A 24,433-nucleotide genomic window follows, 5' to 3' on the forward strand; every position below is an offset into this window, starting at 1 on the left:
AGGGAAGTGTTAGGTCCTAATTTATGGGAGCGGGAGCTGCTGTTGAGCTATATAGTTCAAGGGAAATGTCCGATTCCAGATGATATTGTGTTTAGTGGTATTTGGAGAGTTTTGTGATGTCGGTTTTTTTCGTCGGTTTGCGTGGTTTTGTATGGGGGTGGGTGTCTAAATTTGTTTATATTTAGTTTGTCCCCACCCAAAAACCCGCTATTTCCCGTGCTTGTCCCGTTAGTGTCATTAGGCTTTTTGTGGAACGTGTGTGTGTTTGTTTTTTAATGTATTTTCGCCTTCATGATGTGTACGTAACGCCATATTGGGATCGTGGTTTATGGTCGTTTCCGCCATATTTGTGACGTCATGGGTCAAAGCAGACTGGCGGGATCGGACGTTTCTGTATTTCCAGTAATTATTCTATTGCACGTTTTCAAGTATGAGATCTCAAATCCTTAAGTGCAAGATGTTAACTAGAATTTAAAATTAGAAAATGACAGCTGATACACACACTGACAGCGTCGCCCGATTTCAGGCGGCGGGTGGCGTCTGACCGATGGCCGGCAGCCGCCGCAGCGCGAGGAAACGCGCGAGCGTAAGCTGTTCTGATCGCGATGCAGCCACAAGCTGTCCTGCGGAATTGTTTCTGGAACTATTTGTTATTACTAGTGGGTACGATATGAATCGAATTATGTTAGATGTTCAATCGGACTCGTAACTTTAGACGAGGGCCGAAATGTAGTTAAAAAAATGAAAAAAAAGAGAGACAGTCGGACGCGAACACGCGACTATACGTTTAGAATGCACGACGATTACCAATTACCACGGGCTCATACATCATGGCAACATCTCGGAAGTAGTCAACACTTCCATCTGACACGTCTGCTTCTTACAGTGTTGCCAGATTGTGCAGAAAGCCGGACTTAGCACTGTCAGGGGTGGTCGGTTTTATTGGCCACCTTAAGTGAACGACTCGCACTTAGACTCTGTGGCGGCCGGCCGGCCGGCGGTAAGTTTTTATGTCTAAGACTGTAGATGGAACATTTCGAGGCGGAAGCTCTTGAATCAGCACATCTAAAACCCACATGTTTCTTTAGATATGTGGATGATACTTTCGTTATCTGACCACATGGAAGAGATAAACTGTCAGGCTTCCTCACACATCTCAACTCCAGACACGAGAATATTAAGTTCACCATGGAGATCGAAACGGATGGGACGCTCCCTTTCCCAGATGTTTTGATTAGAAGACGAGCTGATGGCACTTTGGGCAACAGCGTGTATAGGAAGAAGACGCACACCGATTTGTACCTACATGCGGATAGCTGCCACCACACGGCACAAAAGAATGGCTTGCTCAAAACTCTTGCTCACAGAGATCACACCATCTCCGCCAGGGAAAGTCTCCAACAAGAATTGGACCATCTGAAAACCGTGTTTCGCAGGAACGGTTACAAGGAACACCTGCAGCACCGGCGGAAACTGAGGATGAACCTCAGGAGGCGGCGGCCTTGGCTATTATTCCGTTTTGTGGAGCCTTATCCGGAAAAATTAGACGCATTTTACGTAAACACCAAGTGAAAACCATCTTCCGTCCTCCAAGCAAAACCAAGAGCCTTGTTGGTAGTGACAAGGACAACCTTGGTGTACGTAAATCAGGGGTTTCTCAGATACCTTGCCAATGCGGTAGTGTATACATAGGGCAGACCATTCGTACCATTGAGGACCGATGCCGAGAACATCAACGGCACACTAGACTGCAACAGCCCAGTAAGTCGGCAATCGCTGAGAATTGCCTATCGGAACTCCACAGCATGGATTATGACCAAACCAAAGTCGTGACACAGACTTACAAATACTGAGACTGTGTCATCAAAGAAGCCATAGAGATCAGAGTAAGGGAGCCACAACTAAATCGTGACAGCGGTTACATCCTTAGCAAGGCGTGGGAACCCGCGATCACCCGGATTAAGAAGAAAAAGGATATTTCCCAGAGTGTACTGACTTCGGGGGAGGAGGGAATAATAACGAGAGCGGTGCCGGCAGACCCTCCTGAACGAGAAGACCTAGGACGCAGCGCCCAGACGGCGGGAGAACGGACGCTGTACCTGGACCGCGCGCGGGGCGCGGGCCGCACCGACTCATAGGAAGCGCCTGAGGGAGGAGCGGGAGGGGGATTGTCCTATATATACATGGCACCGGCCCACCGCCGGTCAGTACGTCAACGCACCTGATGATGTTGCAGTCTACCGACCCCCACATGACCAGATAGATGAGGGAGACATAGCTGCTCTAGGGCAAATTGAAGGCAAACTCGTAATAGGGGGAGGCTTCAATGCCAAACACCCTGACTGGAATTCTAGAGTAACCTCCAGAGCAGGCGCCAAATTGCAACAACTAGCGCGCACCCACCACTTCGAAACATGGGGTCCAGTCGAGCCCACACATTTTCCGAAAAACGGAAGCAGGCCCGATGTGTTAGACATAGCTCTCACTAGGAGGATCGCAGGATTTGTGACCGCAAGGACAATCAACAGAATGTCCTCCGACCACAACCCAGTGATTCTAGAAGTCGATGTGGGAGAATGGGTAGCACTCCCACGGTAGCAGACGTCTTACAAACGCACAGACTGGGAGCGATACCAAGAAACTGTCGCCTCTGATATCGCTCGCGCTCCGCCACCTACTGCGGAAACAGTTGAACAAGCGCTACTAGACTTGACAGGCACCATCTTGCAGGCAGCGAAAGAGGCCACCCCACCACAAAGGGATGGCCCTCCACCGCAAATACAGCTCCCGAAACACTTGCTAGCTCAAATCCGTCACAAGAACAGAGTGGCAAGAGAGTGGAAGATCACCAGAAATCAGGCCACCAGGAGGCTGCTCAATCGTCTACAGAGAGAACTGAAGGTAGCGCTCAATGAGCACAGAAACCAGCAATGGCAAAACCGCCTCACAGCTCTCAAAGTAGACGATCATACACTTTGGCAAGCAACCAAACAATTCACAAAAAGACGCTCTAGGATGCCACCACTGCACGGCGAGCGGGGACTGGTCTACAGCCATGCTGAGAAGGCCAACGCCCTCGCCGATTCCTTCGAGAAGCAGTTTCAAACGGCAGAACCCCAGGATGAAGAGCATGAAGAGGTAGTCAGTCGTCAACTGGCCGTCTTCCTCGATGCTGAGGAGGACCCAGAGGACGAACCCATACTTTTTGCCCCCGAGGACGTGGCAAGAGTAATCAGGTCCCTCCCTACAAAAAAGGCGCCAGGGCACGACAGTGTCACAAACCAGTTAGTCAAAAAACTCCCACCCACCGCGATCACACACCTCGCGAACGTCCTCAACGAGATTACTCGTTCCCGCGAGTTCCCAGCTTGCTGGAAACATGCGGAAGTGGTCGCGATACACAAACCAGGGAAAGACCCTCTATTCCCCCAGCACTACAGGCCGATTAGCCTCTTGCCAACACTCAGCAAGATCTATGAGCGCCTCCTGCTAAAACCCATACAAGAACATATTACCAGAGAGCAAATTCTGCCGGATTTCCAATTTGGATTCCGGCAGAACCACTCTGCCCCACAACAGGTCATGAGAATGGTTGAAGCAGCCACAGAGGGCTTCAACCACAGAGGCTACTGCGGGATAGTGCTACTAGACGTAGCCAAAGCCTTTGATTCAGTATGGCATAGAGGGCTACTCTACAAGTTGTACTCACAAGGGTTTCCAGGGAGCATAGTTCAGCTAATCAAGAGCTACCTCACGAATAGGACTTTCTCCGTCAAAGTAGAAACTGCCACCTCCACCAGAAGGCGTATTCGCGCCGGGGTGCCTCAGGGATCGGTCCTGGGGCCCGTATTGTACAGCTTGTACACTGCGGACACTCCAACGGCCCCCCTGGTGCACACCGCGCAGTATGCAGACGACACAGCCTTCTACACGAGAAATGCGAACAAGGACCTGGTCATTCGTAGGCTACAAAGGGTTTTAGACGACACAGAAACCTGGGCCCGTCGCTGGCGCATCACCATCAACTCGGAGAAGACGCAGGCAATGCTGATTACCCGCAGGTTCGAAAGGCGCGAACCTCCTCAACGTCCCCCCCTCCACCTCCACCTAAATGGAACCCAACTCCCCTGGCGCAGAACCGCTAAGTACCTTGGCGTAACCTTGGACTCTCGTCTTACGTGGAAATCCCAAATAGACGAGGTCCACAGGAAGGTCTGCGCCAGAATGTCCATCCTATACCCTATCCTGAACACAACCAGCTCCCTTCCCTGCCCAGTAGCAGTAAATGTATACCAGGCCCTGATCCGGCCAGTAATGGAGTATGCGTGCCCTGTCTGGGGATACGCGGCAAAGCAGCACCTGGACAAACTCCAGAGGCTGCAAAACCGCGCCCTCAGAAGGGCACTGCATCTACCTCTCGGATTCCCCACAGACGACCTGCACGCCGCAGCCGAAATCCCACTCCTGAGAGAGCGTTTCCAGGATCTGGCAAGGGCCTTCTATGAAGGTACTTCCAGATCCGGAAATGCACTCATCCACTCCCTAGGTCGGTACGACATGTCACGTGATAAACACAAGCGCCCTATGATGATCTTCGACGATTAAGTCGAAAAGAAAATCCCAATACCCAATCCCTAATCCAGTTCCTTCCCATACATCACCAATCATCTCGCCTACCTCAGGCAAGTCCCAGACACACTCACAACAATTCATCACATATCACAGACACCAAAAATATATAGAAAAATCACACACACATGCACACAGGGGAGTAAAAGCCAAACGGCTACAAACTCCCCCTTCACACTTCCCCAAAGAGGGGAAAGTATTAGATGAAAGCAGCAGCTGATGGCAACGTGGTCGATTGCCGAAATATTGTGTCCTATGCAAACTCATACCAGGCTGTTCACCCGAGATTTATTTCGTCACAGTTTTAATCTCATTATCCGCATTATTAATTTCTGTCAGAACACATAATCTTCTCGACTTCTTAATGACTTTCCTTAAAATATTACAGTATCTTTTGTAGTAAGCAAGTAACGTCGGATCCTGACTTATTCTGGCCCGTCCATATATTTCCCTATTCCTCTTACACGACATATTAATTCCCTTAGTAACCCATAGCTTACTTGACTTTGTAATGGCTTTTTTGGATAACGTTTCAGGAAAGCAACTCTCAAATATTGAGACAAATTTACGGTGGAATAAATTTAATTTGACTTCAGCATCATTTTCTGTATATAATTCATCGTATTCTCTCTCTTCTAGGATTGACTTGAAGCTCTGTATTCTGTTCGCATTAATAAGCCTCTCTGCCTTATATGAACCCGCCTGAATCCTGTAAGATGCTATACGTGTTATTTCCATTAACTGTGCATCATGATAAGATAGCCCATTAACAACTGGGTACACATTAAATGTTTCTGCCTGAGCACTGTCTATGAAAATGTTATCGATGAGTGACCTGCTATCCTGCTGCACACGGGTTGGAAAATTTACAACAAATTTTAGATTGAAACAAACAAAGATTCTAGCTCATTTTTTCTATCCGTATCTTTCAAGAAATCTACATTAAAATCACCACAGACCACTATCTGTTTCTTTTTGTCTGACAGGTAGCTCTATAATGCCTCAAGATTTTTCATGAAAAGCTAAAAGTTACCTTGAGGGGATTTGTACATTGTTACAATTACTATAGTAGTATATTGCAGTAGCAACTCACAAGCACATGCTTCAAGGATATAAACTACACAAAAACTATTTGTTTCAATATTTTTTACTTTGTGTCCAGTTTTTATAGTAGTAGCAACTTCAAATAGTTCAAATGGCTCTGAGCACTATGGCACGTAACTCCTGAGGTCATCGGTCCCCTAAAACCTAGAACTACTTAAACCTAATTAACTTAAGGACATCACACACATCCATGCCCAAGGCAGGATTCGAACCTGCGACCGTAGCGGTCGAGCGGTTCCAGACTGAAGCGCCTAGAACCGCTCGGCTACTCTGGCCGGCTAAGTAACAACTCCTCCTTTTTCCATGTTGACTCTACATGAATAAGATGCTAATCTCTAATCCCTTAAATTTAAATTCTCCATCCCTGCGGTTACGTGATGTTCAGAGAGACACAAAGCATCTATACCTTCAGAATTTACCCCATTTTCTAGGCATACAAGAAGCTCATCTATCTTTTTTTTCGGTACTCTAATGTTCTGATGAAACTCACAATTTTTTTTTTGTATACTGCTACAGACATTATGGCACTGTTGTGCTTTAATCTCTTTCAATACTCTCTGTCTGTAACCTGACTCTAACCTAAAAATGTTCCCTCTGACTCCATTTGGCACAGGTATTTTGTCTTGTGTGCATGCGGTCCCCCTTACATTTTCTACAAGCAGATCAATTAATCTATCCTTCCTCCTCCTATTCAGGTGCAGGCCATGACTAGTGTAACCCCACTTCCCAATTGCATCAACAGGCACAGCACAGATATGACATTTAGTTTCTGCCAACACTAACACCCCCCCCCCCACCATCCGCACCCCCACCAGCTCTCTGTTAACACGGTTGACAGCCGTATTAACCCACGGCTGGTCATGGTGCTGCAAATATCCTCAAACCCCACCCGAGTGTGAAATGTTTCTGCACCTATTACATCCAGGTCACACCTAATACTATAGTCCAAATTGCTTGCTGGGCTGTTTCGTGCTCCTCCTACTATAAGAACATGGTCCTCGCAATCAAAATTTTGCACAAGGCCGCTAGGTTTTGTGTAACCTGGCTAAGCTTAGCACTAGGTTTCACAATGCTTGCACTCGAGTCCTAGTCTATCCTGTAGCAACTGGTCTACACCTCTTCCGTGACTGCTGCTTAACAGCAGGACTCTTTTCTTTCTGCTTGACTTTACTCCCGATCTAGCATTACAATTGTTACTACGAGTCTGTTTCACCCTCCTTTGCTCAAAAACAGTTTGAGGCTCTTCTACTTCAGGTAACAACTCAAATTGACTGCTCACTGAAACCTGAAAAGTGATTTCTGAGGTTTTCTCCTTCTGACTACGACTTGTTACCTGTTCCCCATTCCCATTATCTCTTTACCCCTTCAACCTGTCTAATTCAAAGTACGCCATTTCTAGTTCAGCCTGAAGGGCACAAATCTTTTTTCCCTGTTCAACGATTTTCTTGTTACGGTTACATAATCTACAACTCCATTGGCGAGCCTCATTTGGCACTATAACAGCTTCCCCGCTACAATCTCCCAATTGAAACACCAACCCACAATCCTGACATTTCACTCCGGTGCTACGACAACATTCACATTTGTCACACATGACGGCAGATCAAACAATACAAATTACACCACAAACAAACAACACAAATTCAAACAATGCAAATTACACTACAAACAATTCCTCTACACCAATTGACAACTAGCAGAAAGTAACTTAGCTTGCGGTGAGATGAGCAGAGAACTTCTGGACGTCAGGCGCATGTAGCAGCATGCGAATGTAAACAGCGCGAAGTTAATTGATGGCGTAGGTTATACTGGCGGAAATCACTAAACGAGAAAGAAACTGAAGACGCTCGATATTTTCTAACGACAAATTTGAACAGGCGCTATCACTGAACTATGTATACATACTCTAATGGAAACAGAAAGACCACTTAACGACTCTACTGCACAATATGGAAAATTAACTGTACGGAAGTACAGAAACACAGAAAACACGAACCGAATGCAAGCTATACACGTACGATACTCTTCACAATAAAGCTACACAGACACTACCCGGAAATTATTGAACAATCACATAACTTACTGCGGTCAACAACGAAAACAAACCCACGCCAAAAGCTTGCACTTTTGAACAGTTAACTTTTCACTATAAGTACGCAAGTAAAAGCGACACCTACAACATATGGATAACAATAGATACTAATTTACTTATTTAAGCTATAATATTGCTTTAATAAATTGATTTCCACAAGAAAACACCTATATTTACGAACGCACTGTGTAAACACACACGCCTGCTCCAAAGAGCTTGGAACAATTCCACCCTTGTCCCGAAAGCCAGTGATGATGCCCTTTTGGCGTCAGATAAATTGCTCCGTTTCCGCATTACGACAACGAGTGCACTGCTTTCCGCGTCCCCCACGACATTACATAACCTTTACTCATAGTGCTGCTACCTGCTCTCTGTGAGTGATTACCGTAGATCCACCTCGAACATAGACGGTGATAATATTAATGTGAATGGGCCATGAGTTACTAGGTATGTTGCTGTTAACCCCGGAAAAACTCGAGGTCTGCCGAGTAACTACAACTGTGCCCACTCGTAGACTTACTGTTGATACATTATTCCACAGTGCACACACTGGTATGTGCCCGCCTCAACAGCCCTCTGGACTATGCTTACCAATATGGATGTCACTGTATTTTTTTAAAATTATTTCATGTCTACGAGGTGGTCAGAAAATGTCTGAAAAGTTTGTAAGGTTGTTGGTCACCAAGCGTATCCTTCGTCTGGTTTCCTAAAACCGAACAAGAGAGCGATACAAAAATTGGTTGGAATGGGACGGTAGTAAGGATCGAACCAGAGTCAAAAGTTGGGCAGTCTCGTGATAAGTGTACCTGGTTTGCCGCTTGAATTTGCATACAGAACTTTCTGTTTGGCTAACGACAATGCTAATTATCTCTGAAATGCTTTTTCTTAACAATTATTTCTCAAATTCCCTCTGACTACTCTGTATATATGCATGTGTGTATTTTAAAGTTTCTCTTTTTTATTTTACTATGTGCCTATTGTTCTCTACAGTGGCGGAAACGCTTCTTGTGATTTGTTGACTTTATTTTGATATTCGGAGCGTCCACTTAATCTTATGGACTGACAGTCGGGCGATTTCCTTTTAGGTATTCGATGTGCAACCACATGAAATAAAGTCCGTAAGTTTTGGTCACTTGCTACTGTTTGCACACCGCCGTCTCTCTCCACTTACAAATGAAGATGACTGAAAACGACATAAGTAGCGAAACACGTTTGGAATATGGACCATGAACTTCACTATACTTCAAGCATGTGGTGGTGATGGATGCTAGGGTACGACGCGGAGTCGATGGTCTAATTAATCCCAAAGGTTTTTCATGTGGTTTAGGCCGGGACAGTCCACCTCAAGGATGATACTGTAAACAAATTATTGTCTCACAGTTGCTGCTTTATGACATAGTGAACATTCATGGTCATAAAAACAATGATCATCGGCATACTATTTTCCTACTGTATCCAGAACACAGTCCGACAAAATGATTTCATATCCTTCTGTATTCAGCGTTTTCTTAAGCGTATTAAGTCGACCACACACTCACCTCGAAAAATACTCACATACTATAACATCACCTCTTCTTTGCTTCACTGTTGGCAATACATATAAGGGCATGGTAATATTCTCCAGACATTCGCCATACACAACTGTTCCATTGGATTGCCACAAGATAGTGCGTGATTCATAACTCCAATTCACTCGTTTCTAGTTATGCTCTGTCCAGTGCCACCGCACTTCACACCAGCTCAAGTTTCACTCGGCAGTGACTACGGGGATTTGTGGCTTGTGAGGAGTAGCTCGAACACTTTAAAACCTATACATAAGATAGGCAATATACACCATGTGATAAAAAGTATCCGGACACCCCCAAAAACATAAGTTTTTCATATTAGGTGCATTGTGCTGCCGCCTACTGCCAGGTACTCCATATCAACGACCTCAGTAGAGAGAGGAAAATGGGGTGCTCCGCGGAACTCACGGACTTCGAACGAGGTCAGGTGATTGGGTATCATTTGTGTCATACGTCTGTAAGGGATATTTCCACGCTCCTAAACATCCCTAGGGCCACTGTTCCCGATGTGATAGTGAGGTGGAAACGTGAAGGGACACGTACAGCACAAAAGCGTACAGGTCGACCTCGTCTTTTGACTGACAGAGACCGTCGACAGTTGATGAGGAACGTAATGTGTAATAGGCAGACATCTATCCAGACCATCGCACAGTAATTCCAAAGCGCATCAGGATCCACTGCAAGAACTATGACAGTTAGGCGTGAGGTGAGAAAACTTGGATTTCATGGTCGAGTGGCTGCTCATAAGCCACACATCATGCCGGTAAATGCATGGTGTAAGGACCGCAAACACTGGATGATGGAACAATGGAAAAACATTGTGTGCAGTGATGAATCACGGTACACAACGTGGCGATCCGATGGCGGGGTGTGGTTATGACGAATGTCCGGTGAAACTCATCTGCCAGCGTGTGTAGTGCCAATAGTAAAATTCGGTGGGCGTGGTGCTATGGTGTGGCCGTGTTTTTCATGGAGGGGACTTTCACCCCTTGTTGTTTTGCGTGGCACTATCACATCACAGGCCTACATTGATGTTTCAAGCACCATCTTGCTTCCCACTTTTGAAGAGCAGTTCGGGGACAGCGATTGCATCTTTCAACACGATCGACCACCTGTTCATAATGCACGCCCTGTGGCGAAGTGGTTACACGACAATAACATCCCTGTAATGGACTGGCCTGCACAGAGTCCTGACCTGAATCCTATAGAACACCTTTCGGATGTTTTGGAAAGCTAACTTCGTGCCAGGCCTCACCGAACGACATATGCCTGCGAGAGTCGAAGCTGTCATCAAGCCTAAGGGTGGGCCAATACCATATTGAATTTCAGCATTACCCATGGAGGGCTCCACGAACTTGTAAGTCATTTTCAGCCAGGTGTCCCAATACTTTTGATTACATAGTGTATGTACGGAGATTAGATTAACATGCGCAGCGCGTTCAGAAAGTACTGCTACGTCATTATTTGTATAAAGCATGCAGAAGTCTCTTATATAGTTTATTAAATTAGTGAATCTAATATGCAAACCTTTTTTTCTAATTTCAAACTAGCAAACCCGGCTATCCTTCGTAATTGCTAAATACCTATGGGAATTGCACATACATCCTAAATTAATTTCCCACACTCTCTGGCGCCCATCTCCTTATACCACCCTCTCCATGCATCTCTTCATCCCCCATCTCTCTGTTCATAACCTGCTCCCACCTCTCTCTGTCTATCTCCCCCTCCCCCTCTATGTCCGTTTCTGTCTGAATGTTCAGTAGGGTCACGTGTAGAAATTTGAAGTAAATTGGTCAAGATCACTGTGGTCCCTACACTTCTACTTAGTGTAATGACCACAGTGATCTTGACCGATTTACTTAAAATTTCTACACGAGACCCTACTGAACATTCTGACAGAAACGGACATAGAGTGGGAGGGGGAGACGGATATATATATATATATATATATATATATATATATATATATATATATATAACATTTAATACAAGAAATGTAGCCTACGTCTGTCCAAACGTTCATTACAGTGTCATGTAAAAATTTGGAGAAAATCGGTCTATAACTTTTCGAGATTTTCGGTAACAACGTTTCCCATTTATGAATTAATATGATGTATATATTATACACGTACGTGTTAAACAGATATTTTTGCTATGAAAACCTGTGACGGGGAACTTTCAAAACGAACGCATTTTTTTTAAATTTCGTTTTCAAGAAAAGCGAAGCCAATCGAAGAGCTGTTCTCAGGTGATGATCTTTCGTAAGTGATTTTAATTTCCGGCTTCTCCGTTGGATTTTCAAAAACATTTTGTTTCATACGAACCTTGTCTTGACAATAACAAGAAAAAGAAAAATAAATTGGTCAAGCCGCCCTCGGGCGTTTATGTTTTATACATGGGGCTATTAATTTTTACTTGCATAGATTACGTAAAATGCTATGAATCTGAGAAGTCTATAAATTTGTGTCCAAAGCTTCTGTTAATGTTCAATATCAATATCCTAAACTTTGTTACAGATGTTTCCACGTACTGCAGAGCGTAATGAATGTGTCTATATTCACCTTACTTTTCGTCAATATGGCAGATTTGTGTTCCTGCATGTTCGTTACAGCTGTGGTGAGTACTTCTAGTAGTACTTTGATCAGTAGTGAATCGTAGTCGTCACTGACCACTGTTAAACATGATTGCATTCAGTTACATGTAAATGCAATGTGAGTGGTGTACGGCTACTGTCGGCTACGGTCTCGACAGCCGCCACACTATTATCGTTATACTTCAACTCTGGGTCAGCCCAAGTGTGAGCATTGTATCACTGCTTGACTTCTCCAGCCACATCGCTGAATATTTAAACTCCTTTACCTCTTATTCTTATTGTAATACGGCGCGTTGGTGCATGTGTTAAATAAGACGATGCAGAAGGCAATGGAGGCCACTGCGTTAATAACACACAATCATTGGCAAAAATTTCGCACTAGTCCCACATTCGTATCTCCGAAAGGGGAATTCCAAAGCGGTGGGGGAGGGGAGGGGGAAGGGGTGAAAATCTCCATGACAAAAATATTGAGTTACCAGTGAAAGGGTAACCTTCTACAGCCCTGGGCGTGTAATGTCGGTAGTTTGAACGTGGTAAAGAAGCTAGAAAATCTGAGAATCTACATACTAAGGATCAATCGAAATATAGCGGAATGAAGACTACAATTTCTGATCAGACGATCACGGGATAGTATCTGCAGCAATAGATAACGCTATAACGTGAGTAGGATTCGTCAGGAACAGGAATGTATAACAGTGAGTGAATTATTGTGATCGTCTCATCAGGATCGACAGCAAACGAACACTGTCAACAGCAATTCAGGTATACATGGAGACGTCGCAAGCAGAAGGTGAAGACATGAGGATAGTGAATGTTTAATGAAGTACATAAGGGATGATGAAATTCTAATAGTCAAGGTGGATTGGAATGCGGTTGTAAGACAAGGAGTAGAAGAAAGGATTACGCTAGATATGGGATTGGAACGAAGTATGAGTGAGGAGTAAGGCTAGCTGAGCTCTGCAATAAAGTTCAGCTAGTAGTATGGAACGATCTGGAGATACGGGAAGATTCCTATTACGTCATGTCAGGCAGCCATTTCAAAATCAGCTATTGGACTGTTAGGCGTACCAAGGAGCAGATATAGACTCAGACCACAATCTGGTAATGATCAACAACAGGGAAAGCTTAAGAGAGTAATCAGGAAGAATCAGTGCGCAAAGAAGTGAGTTACGGAAGTTCTAATGAATGAAGAAATACGCCTGAAGTTCGTTGACGCTATACCTATTCCGATAATGAATAGCTCAATAGGCAGCTCAGTTGAAGAAGAATGAACATCTTTAAAATCCAGAGAAGTTGAAAAGAAAACCACAGATATCACGAAGGTAAGTGCCAAAGAAACCATGGGTATCAGAGGAAATCGATGAAATTTATAGTGAAAACCTTCAGCTGTCTTCTGTTTTGCACAGTGCTACTAGTTCCGGATACAGACTATTTTCAAGCTTAGCAGGCAAATGGTAGCACTGTCTAAAATGAAAAAAACAGCTGAAGGTTTTCAGTATGCACTTCATGTGTTATTTTCCAGTTTAATTTTCCCACCTATATGCACGCACAACGGAACAAATACTTCACTTGATCGACGGAAAAAGGAAGTACACAAGTGTTAAGAGAAATACAGAAAGGCAAGTCACTTTCGAATGAAATAAACAGAAGCTAAGGCGAAATGGCTGCACGTGAAATGTGAAGAAGTCGAAGAAGAGATGATTGACAGATATACTGATTCAGTATAGAGATAAAACGAATCCACCTTCGGTAAAATTAAAAGCCAGGCAGATAATATTAAGAACGCAGCCGGCACTCCACTATCAAATTCAGAGAAGAGAGTGGATAAGTGCAAAGAATGCACTGAAGTCATCTATAAGGCGGAGGAATTGTCTGATGAGGCGATAGCAGAAACAGGAGTCGACAGGGAGAAGATAGGGGATCCAGTATCAGAATGAGAATTTGACAGGTCAAATAAAGGAGGAGGGACAGATAACACACCATCGGAATTTTTACAATCGTTAGGGGAAGTGGCAACAAAATGGCTACTCACTTCGGTGTGGTATGTATAAGGCGATATACCACGAGGATTCCGGGATAACATCATCGAAATAATTCAGAAGATAGCAAGACTGAACAACTCAGAAAATTATCGCACAATCCTACTAACAGCTCGTGCATCCAAACTTCTGACAAGAATGTTATACAGAAGATTCGAAAAGAAGATTGGGTATCTATTAGATAACTATCAGGTTGTCTTGAGGAAATTCTACAATGTAAAATGGTACAAGATGTTCAAACAGAGGTTATTTATAGGAAAAGATGGATATATACGTATATAGTACGTAGAGGAACCGAGAGGGATCAATAAGATTCAAAGAGCAAGAACGAAGTCCTCGGATTAAAAAGTGTGTGAGACAAGGATGTAGTCTTTCGCCACTATTGTTCAATCTATACATCGAAGGCACAAGAAAGTTTCAAGGCTGGGATAAGAAGTCAAGGTGAAAGCATATCAAGATTCGCTGATGACATTTCTGTCCTCACCGAAAGTGAAGAAGAGTTACAGGATCTGTCGAATTAAATTAACATTCTAATGAGTACAGAGTATATATTGAGGGTTAACCGAAGACAGGTGAAAGTAAGGAGGAGTATCTGAAATGAGAACAGCCAGAAACTTAACATCATAATCGGTGATCACGTAGTAGATGAAGTTACGGAATTCTCTTACCTAGGCAGCACCATTACGCATGACATACGGGGAATGAGGACATAAGAAGCAGACTACCACTGGCAAAAAAGGAAATTCCTGGTCAAGAGAAGTCTACTTAGCATCATAAATAGGCCTTAGTTTGAGAAAGAAATTTCTGAAAATGTAAGTTTGGAACACAGCACTGTAATTTAGCGAAACATGGACTGTGGGAAACCCGGAACAGAAGGGGATCGAAGAGATAAAGCGCTGCACAATGATGTTGAAAATGACGTGGCTAAATATAAACTACCATCGACAGGGCTACCTGACAAAACTTTTAAATGCCTTACCCACCAACTGAAAATGTTTTTTTTATTTAATTTTCTCCTCTGATATATTACCCGAAGCTGAATGTCATTGAAAGCTATGCCCTTTCTCTTTCTCTTGTCCTGAGTCTATCTGTTTATCTGAGTACAACACTTGCAATCATGAACACGATTATTTGTTGGATATATTTCGATCTCTGTCCTCTTCTAAAGTTTTTACTGTCTACAGTCGATGGAGTAGAATGGGAATTATTCCCTGATGACTTAAGACACGTTCTCTCATTCTGTCCCTTCTTGTCAGCGTTTATACGTTCCTCTCCTCGCCAATACTGCGAGGAACCATTTAATTTCTTATCAGTCCACCTAACTTCCGACATCCTTCTATAGGACCACATCTCCAGAGCTAATATTCTCTTATTTTCTTGTTGTTCCATAGTCCATAATTCACTTCCAAAAAAGTCGTTGAAATGGCTCTATGCACTATGGGACTTAACATCTGAGATCATCAGTCCCCTAGAACTTAGAACCTCTTAAACCTAACTAACCTAAGGGCATCACACAATCCATGCCCGAGGCAGGATTCGAACCTGCGACCATAGCGATCGTGCGGTTCCAGACTGAAGCGCCTAGAACCGCTCGGCCACTTCGGCCGGCTTAATTTTTCTTTTACCCAAGGTTTCGTCGCAGTAACCTTCTTTGTATCAAGGTTCTCTTTGTACAGCTTTTAGGAACCTCCGCTCCTCTTCAATTGTACTACCGATTGTGGTGTTGATGATAGCAAAATCTACAGCCTCATCATTGCTCAGTATTTCAGTACCCAACTTCCTTCCATATTGAGTCTTTTGGATGTTTCACTTTAAGTTCATTCTGCTGTTCATAGCTATTAAATTGTGATCTGAGTCAATATCTTTGTACCTGTGTACACCATAAAAGCCAATATCCGATTTCGTAATGTCTGTCTGACCACGGTGTAATCCAGCTGAACCGTGTCCCCAGGCCTATAACCAAGTATACCTCCTCCTACTGTGATTTTTAAACAGTGTATTCGTTGTTACTGACTGAAATTTCTTGCAGAACTCAGTTAGTCATTCTTCTGTCTGCAGCTACGAAGAACCATGTTCTCCCACACCCCACTCTTCAGTTCCCTCCCTTACTATAGTGTTTCTGTCCCCCATGATTATTAGATATTCATCTGGTTTTAAATGCCGAACTACAAATTCAGAATTCTCATATACTTTCTATTTTTTCCATCTTCTGCTTGTAATGTGACTTATTGTTGTTGGCGTTGCTTTGTTGCCCAGTTATGTGCAAAATTCTGAACTGAACTGTTCACAGCAGCTGAGTCTCTGCCATAACTTCCTACTGATGAGGAAGTCCTGTCTGCTAGTGTTGATATTACTCTATCTTTGTCTGGTCATAAATCCTTCTTCCTATTTTACTTCGCTGGCACCTACTATATGAAGAGTGAGATATTTTATCTCTCTTTTCAGATTGTATAGTTTCCCTGCTACTCTCGGACTTCGGACACTCAACGTTCAGAGTCGAAGAATGTTACACGTTTGATGATTTTTCTCTGTTTTTCTCATGGTAACCTTCCCGTTCTCCCCGAGGTTCGAATGGAGCACTAACCTGGAGTCTTTTCTCAATGTAAGCGTGACACGTTTTCAGTTGACTGGACATGTACTGCAGATACCAATTACGTGACTTTAATGTATTGGTTTCCATTCCGTCTACATCGTCACACCACTGATCAATGCAGATTCTTCCATCTTGTAGGGGCACTTTGCCACATCAAGATCAAAAGAGTGTCGCTCTCTTTGACAAGACCGTTGGCTCAGTGGGTGATGACTCTCACAGTCCTAAATAATACAAAGGATACCAGGTCTAAGGACGCCAATTACCAGAAAGTTATTCTACATAAGTGTGTGCTGAATGAACATTCACACCTCATAGTAGTAAGGTCGGCAAAATTGGATTTTTTGACTGCTAGGAGTGTTATAGACGCTTGTGCTACTACGCTGATGTACGACGTGCGAAACCAATCGCCGACTGAGGCACGAATACTGTGGCAGTCGGCACGTCGATACACCTGAGGGATTGGAACATGAGGCGCAGTGTTGGGAGGGGGGATGGGGGGGGGGATATAAGGAGCTGAAATTAAAAATAGTCCCTTAAATACGTATTGTGTCCTTCGAGCATTAACATTCTGGCAGCACAGCTGTATATTATTTCGCCACCAAATCAGCCGGACAAAACTGAAGAACTATTTCAGTATGCCCATTTACGTAAAAACTGATTCTCACGGACCAATCAGAGAGAGATCATTTCGTTACCGTTCAAACTATCAAGCCAAAAGCCTTTTCTTCGTTCATTCGAAATACTTTACGGGTTAACAAATTTTGAATCAGCGGTGTTTCTTCTAGAAAAAGGAATACATACAGTGAATTTAAACTTAGCGATTTACACTGGTTCAGCGTGCCAGCGCTTCGCCTGTCTTGAAATGAAAGTGTTAATAATTTTCACTGACAACTAACATGTTATCTGTATCTTTATGGTAACCGTTAATTGCTTGCTACGAACCTTAATTTTATGATTGTGTAGCTGTTGCAGAGAGACGGGAACGTTACAAAAGCTTTGAAGCCAATGCTGACAATTCCACCACTCCTATACGAAACTGGCATGTACTGCATCTTCGGGCAGATCATAACTGATCAGGTGAGTAATGAGTGACATAACTCTTTAAAAGCGAATAAACTTAAGATAATGATTATAACCGGACAGAATCGTACAAAACACTTCTGGGCCTGGTCGCCCGATGTAAACGACCAGGGGTAATACTCGTTCTGGGAAGTGATATGATATCTGATATATGCTTAAAAACAGTGAAGAGGAAGTAGATGGAAGAACAACATTTACTGGAAGGATTGTGGGAAAGTGTATCTTTCAAGCAAACCATATACGAAATGCTAGTGCGAACGATTCTATACTGTTGCACCGATTGGCGTCCTTATCAGGCAGATATCGTAGTCGGTATTTAGCGAAATTAGATATGAAATAATAGGATCGTAACAGTTTGCCACAGGAAAATAAAAAAGTGGGAATTTGCGCCTAGGGAATGTGAATTGGAATCTTTGAAAGAAAGGAAGCGATTATCTTCAGTATATTTTACAGGTGTGATTCGATGAAGTAATGCTTATTGATGAAAAGAAAACGATCATAAAACGGTGAAGAGCTACAAATAGAATGGCAGATGAAACAGTGCAGACAGAAATAATAGAGACAACTCTTGTTACTGATGGAATATTCCATGAAATATTACTACCAGTACGTCAGTAATAGTGCCATAAATGTAAATTAAATGACTCATTTGCAGATTCTTGATGATAGACTGCAAATACAAAATTAATTTAAAAGTGTGTATACAACTGAAGTAAAGAGAAAACCACTTCTAGTTAAGTAACCTACTCAAACAGAATATTGCACTGTCGTTATGAACTGAAAAGTTTATTTTTTATTGTAAATCTATTCATAACACTCTTGTGCACACGAAAAAGCAACGTACCTATGTTACGCCTCTTCTGTGCAGTTCGTTGGAGCCCGATGTATTTGCAACCATCAGTACTATTTGTGTATGCTGTTCAGTTTGTCATTTCAAGTGGATTTTGTATACACCACAGCGATGCCATTCGAACACAGATCCGCTACCCGTCATACACGCAACTTTGAATATACAGGGTGATTCAGTATATGTTATTATACAAGTAAAACTTAAGAAAAAAGTTCATACACACATCGGAAAATGTTTTGCATCACCTCGGATCCCAGAACTCCTGAAGAGAGACGTTCACAGTCCCTTTGATTGTTCAGAGATGTCACTAAACCCGTCCAAAGATGTAAACAACCATGCATGAGCACCGCCTATTACACGGAGGGGATCCGACAGCCGATCAATTCCAGTCATTCCACCAGGAAGGAGGTACACGGCTCGTGTTGTTCAACCATGCCTAGACGGTCAATAAGGCGGTTCGATCGCGTCCGCATTTTTACTTTGTGCCAGGAAGGGCTCTCGACAAGGAAAGTGTCCAAGCGCCTTGGAGTGAACCAAAGCGATTTTTTTTTCAAACATGGAGGAGATACAGAGAGACAGGAACTGTCGATGACATGCCTCGCTCAGGCCACCCAAGGGCTAATACTGCACTGGATGACCGCTATCTACGGATTATGGCTATGAGGAACCCTGAGAGAAACGCCACTATGTTGAACATTGGTTTTCGTACAGCGACAGGATGCCGTGTTGCGACTCAAACTGTGCGCAATACGCTGCAACATGCGCAACTTCACTCCCGACGTCCATGGCGAGGTGCATCTGTGCAACCACGACACCATGCAGCGCGATACAGATGGGCCCAACAACATGCCGAATGGACCACTCAGGACTGGCATCATGTTCTCTTCACCGATGAGTGTCGCGTATGCCGTCAACCAGACGATGGTCGGAGGCAACCAAATCAAGCTGAACACATAAGACACACTGTCCAGCGAGTGCAGCAATGTGGTTCCCTGCTGTTCTTGGGTGACATTATGTGGAGCCGATGCACGCCGCTGGTGGTCATGGATGGCGCCGAACGACCGTACGATACGTGAATGCCATCCTCCGATCGATAGTGCAACCATATCGGCAGCCTATTGGCGATGCATTCGTCTTCACGGACGACAATTCGCGCCCCCATCGTGCACTTCTTGTGAATTACTTCCTTCAGGATAATGAAATCGCTCGACTAGAGTGGCCAGCATGTTCTCCATACATCAACCCTATCCAACATGCCTGGGATGGATTGAAAACGGGTTGTTTATGGACAACATGACCCACCAACCACTCTGCGGGATCTACGCCGAATCACCGTTGAGGAGTGCGACAATGTGGACCAACAGTGCGTTGATGAACTTGTGGATAGTATGCCACGACGAATACAGGCATGTTTCACTGCAAGAGGACGTGCTACTGGGTATTAGAAGTACCGGTGTGTACAGAAATCTGGACCACCACCTCTGAAAGTCTCGCTGTATGATAGTACAGCATAGAATGTGTGGTTATATGAGGAATAAAAAGGTCGGAAATGATGTTTATTTTGATCTCTATGAAAAATTTCTGTATAGGTTCCAGAACTCTCAGAACCGAGGTGATGAAATAGTTTTTTTGATGTCTGTTCAAAGATGGGTCCGCAAATATTTAGTTACGGAGTTACGGCTAATGAAAAATTTTGCCTGAACTTTAGCAACTTCCCTAATATGAAGCCATCGCAAAACTGTACGAGGTTAATGCAAAGCACGATTTCCTTTCATTTTGTTGTGTTGATCTGGTGAATCTAATAAAACATGTCCCAGACGTGTATCTGCAGTAGTTTTCCAGAACGTCCATAGAAGTTAAAGAAGTAATTTCGTAAAACTTTTAATTTATTAAATACTTGGCCCAATTTGAGTTTTAAATTTCATACAATTTCCAAAATTTTCAAAAGAAGTTGTAGAGAATTTAATTTTGGAAGAATGGTGGTAATAACGTTAACTGAAACTGCACGAACGTGTCTGATAATCTGCTTCTACTAATACCATAGCACACGTGAATTAATGTTAAACCGGAAAAAACAAAGCTCAGTGCTAAGGAAGTTGTACAGTGTATTTACAATTTCACAATACATTCACAATAAATGTTCAAAAACGTCTCCACCGAGTTCAATGCATTTAGCTGCACGTGTATGAACAGATTTTGTTTCTCGTTTCAGTTTCGCAGTGTTGTTCTTAATTTCGCTATTACATTCATAGTGCGAGCAACTTGTCCTCATAAAATATGTCTTTCATCCATCCCCAAACACAAAACTCCATTGGTGTTACCAGGCGATCTGGGAGGCCACAGACATGTAGCACCACTACCAACCCATTTATGTGGAAAATGTTCATTTAAATGTGTAGTAACTGGGTTGGTGAAAGGCGGAGTGGCGGCGTCGTGTTGAAAATACAGTTGCAATCGCGCAGCAAGTGGAACATCTTCGAGCAAGTCGGGTATTTCTTTTTGAAGGAATTGTAAGTACGTCTCGCCAGTTAGATGTCCTGGGAAAATGAATTGTCCAGTAAAGTGTGTGTTGATTATACCACACCACACATGTGTGCTAAATCACTGCTGGAAATTGCGTTTCACTGTTGCATGTGGGTTAGCTTCAGACCGTACGTGCTCATTATGTAAATTGTTTAAATGACCTTGAGTAAACCGTGCTCATCAGTAAATAAACTGCATTTGTGTAACTACCGATTAGTATTTAACCAGTTGCACAGCTCCAAGGGAAGGGCAGGATCTCTCGGATGTAAATGATGCACTTCTTGTTTATGGTAAGGATACAGATTATTGTACTTCAGTGTACGTCATGCCTTAGATTGTGAAATGTCTAATCTTTCATAGATTCGTCGTGTACTGGTACCCGGGCTACGTTGAACAGCATCCATAATTCCTCATTATCGTCTTCACGTATCGAGGGCCAGTACTGATTATGAACGCTAGGCAGAGAACCTGTCTCCCGTAAACTTCGAAATACTCCGTTAATGGTTCGTGCATTCGGAATCCTCCGAGTTGGATAACGTACGCGATATTCGTTAACTGCAACTCTAGCGTTACCATCACATTAGCTGTAAATACACACCATATCGGCATATTCCTCTGACGTAAATTTGAAAGGCATCCTTATTTCATAAATAGTCTACAAACTACAACACTTACTATGTGATTTCACTTAAATACACTGTTATTATTATGTTATTTCACTGAACAATACAGAAAACTAACTCGTTTTAAGGTTAGGAAACGGCTGAAACAACTCACTAACGGTGGCCAACAATGGCATAAACCTTTCTACATTCTTAATGGAAAGTAAACTAATTTACTTACAGAATAATATTTGGTTCTCTGTATGTTCTGGAAAACTACTGCAGATACACGTCTGGGACACGTTTTATTAGATTCAGCAGACCAATAACAGCAAAATAAATGGAAATCGTGCTTTACTTTAACCTCCTACAGCTTTGTGATGGCTTCATATTAGTGAAGTTGCTAAATTTCAGGCAAAATCTTTTATTAGCCGTAACTCCGTAACTAAAAGCTTTCGGGCCAATGTTTATATGAACTTTTTTCTTTAGTTTTACTTGTACAATAACATATTACAATATTTTCATATCTTCATGAATCACCCAGTATGTCTTGTAGTGCACGCCCGCATTCGAGGATACCAATTTTTCACTACAATTCACAATTTTTTGGATGGTTGGTACCTCAAAAACAATGCAGAAGAACTTTATGCTGTCTTTCTGAAGACAACTCGGCGCAGATGGTACGAAACCGTCTTAACTGGATCAATTTTATATCTGTGTGTCCATTACAAACAGCGTTTCAAATTGCGTTGAATCGTAGTATTTGAAGAAGATGGGCGAGAAAACTGTTGGAATGGACTTGGAGTCACTGACGTCGAGCTCTTTTCACTGACGGTTGCACGATTTCCCTGATGACTAATGATGTCCGTACCAGAGTGTGAAAGCAGCCAGGAACCAATTCACATTCTCGGATGTGCAGTCCCACGTGTTTTGCAGAGAGATGGATCAACCATGGTTTTTGACAGTATCGTTTGTATACATGCTGAACGCCTCTTCTCGTTACCGACTGCATTTTGAAACCTGTGTAGTCTCGGGAGTGGCTTCCTCAACCTATTGTGTAGATCAATGGTCAACGTTTCGCCGATAATACACGAGAACATCATGCCCACCTCGAACGCACCTTCTTCCTAGCGGTAGTGATAATGATGTGTCCTGCGGTACCTACTAACATGAACCCAAATGAGCACGCCTGAGATCATACGCCTGAGATCACTTGAAAGTGCAGTAGATGGTCACAGGAAGCCTCCTCACTCAGTGGATGTCCTGAGGAGCGACATCTTGAGCACTCTGTCGACAGCGCGCGAAGGGACGTTCAGGCACGTTGCAATGCACGGAATGGAGTTACGTGGCACGGACTGTTTCCTAGCCCCACACTTTGTTTTTAGAGATGTGACAACGTGTGCACCTTGGCTGAATCGAGTTTATTTACGTTTGTTATACGGTTTTTATTGTAACAGTGAAGTGATTTCTTTTCGTTCCATTAGATTTTTAATTGCTTGTTCCCCTTGAATCTAGGACGGCACATGTTCACATATATGCAAGTGGTAAGAAAACATTTTTGAGTAGATCATCAAACTTCGAATATGTGTGAGTGTGCTAATCTTACTGTTGTTGATACGGCAGTCACGGGTTCGTGTTTCAGAGCGAGAAGCTGGTGAACTCCGCCATGAGCAGTGGTTGGGTCGACTGTGACCCTCGCTTCAAACACGACCTCCTGTTCTTTCTCATGGCAGCCAGGAAGCCTCTGGAGATCACGGTGGGCAAGATGAGCAAGTTGTCTAAGCAGATGTTAGTACAGGTCAGTGGACAGCACTTTAGATCATTCTTCACAGTGAAGAGTACCACTAGAGACGTCACGGATAATTCGCAGTTAATACCGTCATACGAATCTCTCAACTTTGTTTCGAATGGTATCGTACTGAGAAATACGTTTCAAACCGTTGCCCCAATATCAGATCGTAATATTTCTATTGTACGTAACTGTGACGAATGCTTTGAAGTATGGTGCTGTAGTTATTTTTTTTAATGTAAAAGTACTGAATGCAACGCAATGTGAAGGGGAAATCCAGAGTCCTCAGTGAGCCTACTTCTGATGATGAAGTAAAGAGAACAGCCGACCGTATCTTCTACAACACTGGTTAGTGGCCGGCCGAGGTGGCCGAGCGGTTCTAGGCGCTACAGTCTGGAACCGCGAGACCGCTACGGTCGCAAGTTAGAATCCTGCCTCGGCCATGGATGTGTGTGGTGTCCTTGGGTTAGTTAGATTTAAGTAGTTCTAAGTTCTAGGGGACTGACGACCTCAGAAGTTAAGTACCATAGTGCTCAGAGCCATTTTTGAACTGGTTAGTGCAACATACATGAATCCAGAAATTATCCACATTACGAATGACAGTATATTTGGTTATTAAGATTATTTTCACCATCTGATACGTGGACAATAAGCTAGTTGTCTCGGTCATCAATTATGAACGAAAAAGAAACTGAGCGTCTGTAGTCTTGTATCCATAGTTCCGATGTGCCGAAAACCGTAGAGTAGCTCAACCAAATAAAACAGTATGAAACAAATTTCTGACGCCAGTAGCAGTCTTACTGTCAAACAACAAACATATTTGACGCCTCTCCAAAACCAGGAGCTGGTATTTCATCGCTACCCTTGCAAAGGTAGGCCAGTATGCCTACTGTTTCGGGTCATGAAGAATAAGTTATATAGAGAGAGTTTCTACCAATTTCCTGAAAATTTTTACCAGCTAACTCACTTCTCTT

Source organism: Schistocerca piceifrons, chromosome 1, assembly GCF_021461385.2.
Source record: "Schistocerca piceifrons isolate TAMUIC-IGC-003096 chromosome 1, iqSchPice1.1, whole genome shotgun sequence".
In the NCBI taxonomy this organism is placed as follows: Eukaryota; Metazoa; Arthropoda; class Insecta; order Orthoptera; family Acrididae; genus Schistocerca; species Schistocerca piceifrons.